We start from the raw sequence: 7,698 nt of genomic DNA, 5'->3' as shown, positions 1-7,698 counted from the left end.
TCCATCACACATCCATCTGCAACATGTTTTGCAGCCACTTCCCCGCTAAACCTCACGGCACACAGATCTGCACATGAGGTACAATACAGCTGACCCCGTTTTACAGATGGAGAGGAATAGAAACATGGAGAGACAAGATGAATTTCTCAAAGTTTCAGGCACTTCTCAGACATCTGGCACTGGACAGGAGTAAGTAAGTAAGTCACAGTCGCCCTTTCCTAAAGCTGAAAGAAGGGAACAGTGTTGGTTCCAGGCTTTCTCTCTTAAGAGAGGCTGATTGGCTCAGAGCTGGTTCAAAGAGGATTTGTCTTGAAGCCATTTTTGTGTAACAAAACATGAGTCTTTAGTAGATGGTGTGTTTATTTGGGGCAGTTTTTGGGGAAAGGTGGGCCGCAGTTTTATAATGGAGGGGGTCTTGCAATGAAAAAGGCAGGACTCAGATTTTGGTCAGAATCCTGTCTCCTCAGGCAAGTTTCTCTGTTACATTGTGCTTTGGTGATCTCACCTTTAAAATAAAGGAATGGACTAGACCAGCAGTTCTCAAGGTACGATCCTCAGGCCGGTAGACTCAGCATCATCTCAGAACTTGCTAAAAATGTGAATCCTCAAGTCTCATATTTGACCAGCTGAATCAGAAATGCTAGGGGTGGAGCCTGACATCTAGTTTCTGAAGCCTTCAGGTGCTTCTGGTGTGCTTGCTGAAATTTGAGAACAACTGGATGAAAACTTCTCTATAGGCCTTCTATCGCCAAGATTCCAAAACCATCATGTTATTGACACCATGAATTGAATCTCCCAGATAACCTTAAGAATATTTTGGGCTCAGGGTGCCTGGGTGGCTCAGTGGGGTCACCATCTGCCTTCAACTCAGGTCATGATACCAGGGTCCCAGGATGGAGCCCAGTCTTGGACTCCCTACTCAGTGGGGAGCCTGCTTCTCCCTCTCCCTCTGCTCCTCCCCACTGTAGTGCTGTCTCTCTTACTCTCTCTCTCAAAAAATAAATTAATTAAATATTTAAAAAGAGAGACTATTTCGGGCTTTTCGAAGCTTATATTAGTCAATTTTCAAGTTCTGTGAAGAAAGTAGGTGTTAATATTCTCTCTACTTCAGTGGCAGAGAAATTGAGATACAAGCTTCCAGAGTCTATAGGGATCAAGATGTGAACGAGTATAGTATAATATCTCTCTTCCCCTCCTCCCCAAATAAAATGCACTTATCCTTTCTTTCTGCAACTGAGGTTTTTTAAACAGAGTTGACCAAAAGAGAGAATGAGCAGACCTGGAACTCAAGGGTATTCTCTCATTTACTTAATGAGCTTAGTAAGATGGTATTATCTGTTACCTCACAGTCCCTGGGTAAAATCTGGTGTAATATTAGTTGCTGGTTTCTACCTCTCTAGAATGATAGAAGGGTACATGAAATAATGTAAACTAAAGTTTTTATAATTCACCAGAAGCAAAATATAATTTAGAAATATTTCATGAGCACAGGTTTTACAGCAAGGCACCTGATTAGGGACTTTGAAATTTCCTCTTTCCTTTAGGAACATAGCCCGACATGTAGTAGGTGATGAGCAGATATGTACTGAATCACATTGGTCTATGCAGATTTCTGTGGGATACACAAAGAACAGTGTTCTGTGCTACGTGTAACTAAAGGAACATGGCAAGTTGAACTGTGAACAGGCCAATCAGACTTGAAGAGATTTCAGACTCAGAGAGGGAACAATGAAAGAAATAGAAGACATTTAATCCAAGGGAAAAAAATGGTATTGGTGGAAAAGGAATGGCCATATTCAAACAGCAGAAGAGTAGAAGATCTTCCATCTAGAACATGAAGCAATGGATACAAAGAACCAGGACTCTTCTCAGCAACCATGAGTTTACAATTACTGACGTTTGTGCAGTCGGAGAGGATTGGAGACTGATACAGTAGAAGGGATATTAAAAGTTGGAAAGGTAGTGCTGGCAGTTGAGTTGGAGGAGAGGAGAATCGCTTGGATTACATGCTTGTGACACTTGGCCTTCTGTTATTAGGACTAATCCGTTCTCCTCAATTCCCTGCCTTATTCTGAGCCCTGGGAAATTGAAATCCCAACCTTATCACCTGGGGAGAGTTGCTTTTTGACTTCAGATTGGGTTGCAAAGTGGGAAATACAGGTAAGAATTCAGAGGGGGAGAGAAGAGAGCACATCATGTTTTGATCTCATATCTGTCTCCTATCTCCTATATATGTGAGGGTCTAACAAGGGTCATATTGCAGAGACCCTCTTCCATATTCCAAATCTTGTCAGATCCTTAGAATAGCATTTGATCCCTGTCCTCTTTTGGATTTTGCCGGTGGGGGGGGGGGTGGGTAACTCCTTTAAATGTTGCTAATCTTGAGCTCCTTTATTCCTTGCTGGTCCTTCTAAACTTGTCTACATCTAGACAAGTAAACTCTTCAATTACCATGTGGAATGGCATCCAATGAGCTGGTTGGTTGCTTCAGAGCAAAGGACTCTTTAATCTGTTGGAACCATGGGGAGGGCTTGTTAAACAGTAGATTACTAAACCTCACCCCCAGAATTTCTGACTCAACGGATCTGAAATAAGGCCCAAGAATTTCATCTCTAACAAGTTTCCAAACAATGGTGATATTGCTGGTCTGGGGACTATATTTTGAGAAAATATAGCCTGATAGTCATTCTCAAATGTGGCCACAAAGAATAATAACTTCCTGAACCACATAAAAATATAGATTTTTGAAATTCCCTTTGGATCTCCTGAAACAGAACCTAGAAGTTTGGAGTCCTGGAATCCATAATCCCTAAATTTTCTCAGATGAATGCAATAAAGTTAGATTATCTCTCCAAGATGCTTCCAAAGTCTGAGATAATGAAAAAGTGATCTGGTCCTTACTCTCTCACCTTTGGCTTGAGAGTCATGAAAAGGCTCTGGCCCTGCCTGAGAAAGGAATAGGAAACTCATTCCTTCTCTTCCTCCAAGACCCAGGTCAGCAACTTCAACTTTGGAGAGGGGTGGCTTCTCTGAATAGCTTAAGGAGAGATGACCTCATTCTCCTTTGTTTCATATCAGTACCCAGCACACACCTTTTGAGTGAGTGCACCCATCACACTGCACTGGCATTGTTGGCTCTTAGCGCTGTTTCCCAGGGAAAATGGTGTGCTCTTGGAGGACAGAGGTTGCGTCTTATGAGTTTTGAAGGGGCAGCACTTAACCCTCAGCACATCTTTGTATCATCAAGACAGCTGGCCTGACACAGAGTGAGTTCTAGGTGTGGGGATGGGAGGGGAGATTGTTGAATAAATGAATGAAATGATGGAATGAATGAATAGACATTGTTCTTCCTCGTCTTTTCTATGACATCAACACAAAATAATGATAAACATTTATTTGGCCCTTGAAGGCTGATTTTAGTGAGTAACTTTGCTAATGCAGAGGGATTTGAAATGAGTCGGATGCCCTCATATATCTTTTCTGTCTTTTACCTTTTTGGTTCAAGAAGTAATTGAAAGGAATCAATCTCCCCCTGACTGACAGTTTTGACAGCTGCTGTTCTCAGGATGTCAGTGGGTAATCTGTTATTCTTGCCAACTAAAAACTGAACAGAGACATATGCACTGTCAGTCTCACTTCTCTGATCTCACTCCTGGTGCCCAGTTCCCCCACTGCTGCCCTTTGGTATTCTTCCCTCCCCTCTTGTCAATGAAGTGCCTTTACACTCTGAGCTAGAAGCTGGATTTGAGAGCTCGTCTTCTCTGAGCATTATTACAGTGGAGTCTCTAGGTTTGCAAACGAATAGAGCATCATAAATGCAAAGCTGTTCAAATAATACATGCATCTTTTCTCTATGCTTAGCCAAAAGTGGATATTAAAATGAATAAGAGTAATGATATAAAGGGAGCTAACAGCATGGGTATAATTAAGCCGAATAGCGCGTGCGCTCTCTCTCTCTCTCTCTCTCTCGCACACACACACACACACGCACACACACACAAGCTCTGAACATTGACTTCCTCTGGGGCACACCCCAGTACACCCAAACCTCGCCTCAGAAAGGTATGCAACACCTGTCATCGTAATGTAAAGCACACACCTACATTCACCCTCCTGTCTACAACCAGGAAATAAATTTGACTTCCTGAGTCAAAAACTCTTTCAGCCCCTGGGAGAGATTAAAAAAAAAAAAAACACCACTATTTTTTCCTATCCTCCTATCCTCTTGAATACTGATACAAATGCAATACAGGGGGATTTGATTTGTATTTGTATTCGATGCTATAAGCACGTTTCATCGATGCCGGTAAAATTAGCTAGCGGCATCATAGGGACGATTTGACCCTCAGAGCTGCTCTATAGATCCCCTACAGGGGCGGGGGGGGGGATCTTCTGGAGAATTCACTGGGGAGTATAAGCCCTGTGCAGGCTCAGGCACTCTGGGTGGGGCTGCTACCATCTCCACTTTCTCCCCTGGAGCATTTAAAACCCTACAAAGAACCAGTCACGCAGACTAGGTTACACCTACCTTCCTGTCTCAAGAGCTCTGGGTCCAAATCACCCTTAGGATGAAAATTAGGAAGCATTTCCTCATTACCTTGGTAAGCCGATCCTGTGAGAACACAGTCTCCAGGTTACTTTTTCATTTGGAAACTTTGTGCATTCCTGTAACCCTTTTCCTCCAAAGAAGTTAGTCACTCAAAAATCTTTCCTAAGATTATCTCCTTTTAAGGAAACAACATATTCCCTAGAAAATTAACTTGTGTGTAATGTGTATGACTTTGTTAACCTCAGAAGCTTCTCTTGCTCTTTGCTTTCCTGTACTTTGGAGACCCATGTATCTTCCATCTAGCGAAGCACCGGGAGAAGCCCACACATTTCCAAGGAATTTAGGGAATCAGTCTCTGTTTCCAACTGACTTCTCTCATGGCCCTTTTCAACCTGGCACAAAATGCCGCTGAGATGGAGCCTGGGTTGGTAAGGAGTTTCCCTTCTGTTTATTAAATAATTGTGGTCAATTTCTTAGACTTCAAGCTGCTGGTTTCATAGAAGAGAAGGTCCTTCAGAAAAAGAGCTTAAAGGCCCTGGTTATAAATGCCACATTTGACAGGTGGCAGCGAGAAGCAAAGAGAAGAGATTTGTCTGTTATCATTAAAAAAGCTCGTTTCATTACCCACCTTTTGTTAGTCTTCTCTTTTTCTCTTGTTATTGTTATGTCTTTTGTGTCATGCTTAGTATTCATGATAATAACCATACATATCATGGACTTTGGAGATTTTAAGCCTAGGATAAAGCAGAACTGATTGCTCAGGGTATATTGCAAATCTTCCTTACCAGTTGTGTGATCTTGAGAATGCACTGGCCTTCTCTAGGTCTATATGTCTCAGTTAATAGGACCAGTGGAGCAGGGATACTGAATGTGCCTTCAAGCATTAATTCTCTCTGGGTTATGCTCTCAGTGACTGATAATTATTAAGGTGATTGTTATCTCTAGTGGCATGGATAAACAAGAGTTAAATGAGTGTATTTATGCACACAGGATTAGTACACATGTATTACGCACACGAGATAATCTCTAAAAGCATATGCCTTAACATTTAATTAATTTTATATTATGATTTATTTTATTCTATAGGGTTAAATGAAGAGAAATCCTGATTTAGAATTTTGAGTCTTAGTTTCATTCTAGCATTTCTATTTAATTTTACTGTATGACTGTAGGCAAGTCACTTACCTTTACTAAGTTTCAATGACTTCATCTGTGAAATGATAGCAGATGTACCAATCTAAGGGTATATCTATCTAGGGAAAGAGGAGAAATTTTATACTGCATTTCTCCAAACGTCCTTCTAGTTCTACCATTCAGTGAAATCTGATCTAACTCTCTAAATATGCCTGTCTTTATATATGAAATATCTAGACTATTTGGGCATCAAGACAAAGAGTGGAGGTACAAAAAAAAAAAAAAAAAGCAGAGAAGATTGTAACAACAGAAGTTCCAGGGAGTTCCCTCCTTGGTTGATGAAGATGAGTATTTGTTGAGAATGCAAGGAGAGCATAATGGAGGCAGAAAGAAGCCAGTGTTAATGTGAACCTTCTCTTCCTAGGACTCTGCTTTACTCCTCCTATAATCTGAATCTGGTTTGCTTTAGAGGGAAAAAGCCCCTGGACAGCCATAGTTGGTACTCTTCATTGAAACACAATTACTGTCAGAGAAAGCCATATTCTTCTAAGGTCTAGCAATAACTTTACAAACCCTGAATTTAAAAATTATGAACTCATAATTTAAACAAATTAATTCATTTACATTAATAGTGATTTTAGCTAAATGACTTATTGATTTTTTTTTTTTTTTTAGATTTTTATTTATTTATTTGACAGAGATCACGGGCAGACAGAGAGGCAGGCAGAGAGAGAGGAGGAAGCAGGCTCCCTGCTGAGCAGAGAGCCCGATGCGGGACTCGATCCCAGGACCCCGGAATCATGACCTGAGCCGAAGGCAGAGGTCTTAACCCACTGAGCCACCCAGGTGCCCCTGATTTTTTAATAAAGGAAAAACATAGAAGGGAAAGCCTAGTAAAGACTTGTATCTATACACTGAATTATAGCTTTGTGGTACTGAAAGATAATTTCTTTATAAAGTTTTTATTTATTTATTTGAGAGACAGAGATCACAAGTAGGTAGAGAGGCAGTCAGAGAGAGAGGAAGGGAAGCAGTCTCCCTGCTGAGCAGAGAGCCTGATGCGGGGCTAGATCCCAGGACTCTGAGATCATGACCTGAGCCGAAGGCAGAGGCTTTAACCCACTGAGCCACTCAGGTGCCCCTGAAAGATAATTTTTAATAGAAAACCACTAAAGTACACTGAAAATGTGGAAGAAGTTATTACCCAAAAAAAACCCTCTATTTCTTAATGAACATCACATAAAAGCAACAAATAAAATTTGTCTTGCTCTCTGGCTTCGGTACAAGCACATACCGATAAACTGAGGGCTCTTGGGCACGAGGTCGACACTGATATAGGTTAGTTTGCTTAGAAAGTTGCTACAGTCTCACACGTGGTGACACATACACACCTACCCAAACCATCGAGAAATGGGGGCAGAGGCATACTAAGAGAATTTTTATCACCAGACCAGTCAGGATAAATACACTAGATTACCTAGGAGTGCTCTTCAGCACAGGAATAAGTCACGTTCCAGTATAAAAGATGCATTTTGTTGGGAAGTGTTCTTTATGGAGAAGGGTGTGGCAGGATAGTTTACTTCTCCACTATTTTTTTTTTTTTTCTCCTCTCCCAGCCATAATCCCACTCCTTATGGCAAACAGGCACATTCTGATTTGCTGTAGAGGGCAACGGAAGTCAGCATCCTGTATTTTAGGACCTAACTGCCATAGATTAGCTATTTATTATGTGAGCAGCCTGAAAATGATTTAGATAATAACAGAGCACAATTAACTACGCAGAGGTATTTTAATCAACCACGAGTCAGCATGTGTGGTCGAAAGACAGTCTCTTTGCTTAACGACCTTGATGAGGTTATTTCCTTCTTCAGGGTCTCAAAGGGACTGAACCAGACCAGGGGTGCTGAACATTAAAATGCCCTGGGAACCTCCGAGAACTGCTGATGCCCCAGCCCTGACACCACACCCCTAGCAAATCAGACTCCATGGTGGTGGGGTCTGAGCACTGGTATGTT

The sequence above is a fragment of the Mustela putorius genome, unplaced genomic scaffold (assembly GCF_011764305.1).
Source record: "Mustela putorius furo isolate JIRA1106 unplaced genomic scaffold, ASM1176430v1.1 tig00003834_pilon_pilon_pilon, whole genome shotgun sequence".
In the NCBI taxonomy this organism is placed as follows: Eukaryota; Metazoa; Chordata; class Mammalia; order Carnivora; family Mustelidae; genus Mustela; species Mustela putorius.
Note: the sequence above shows the minus strand (reverse complement) of the source record.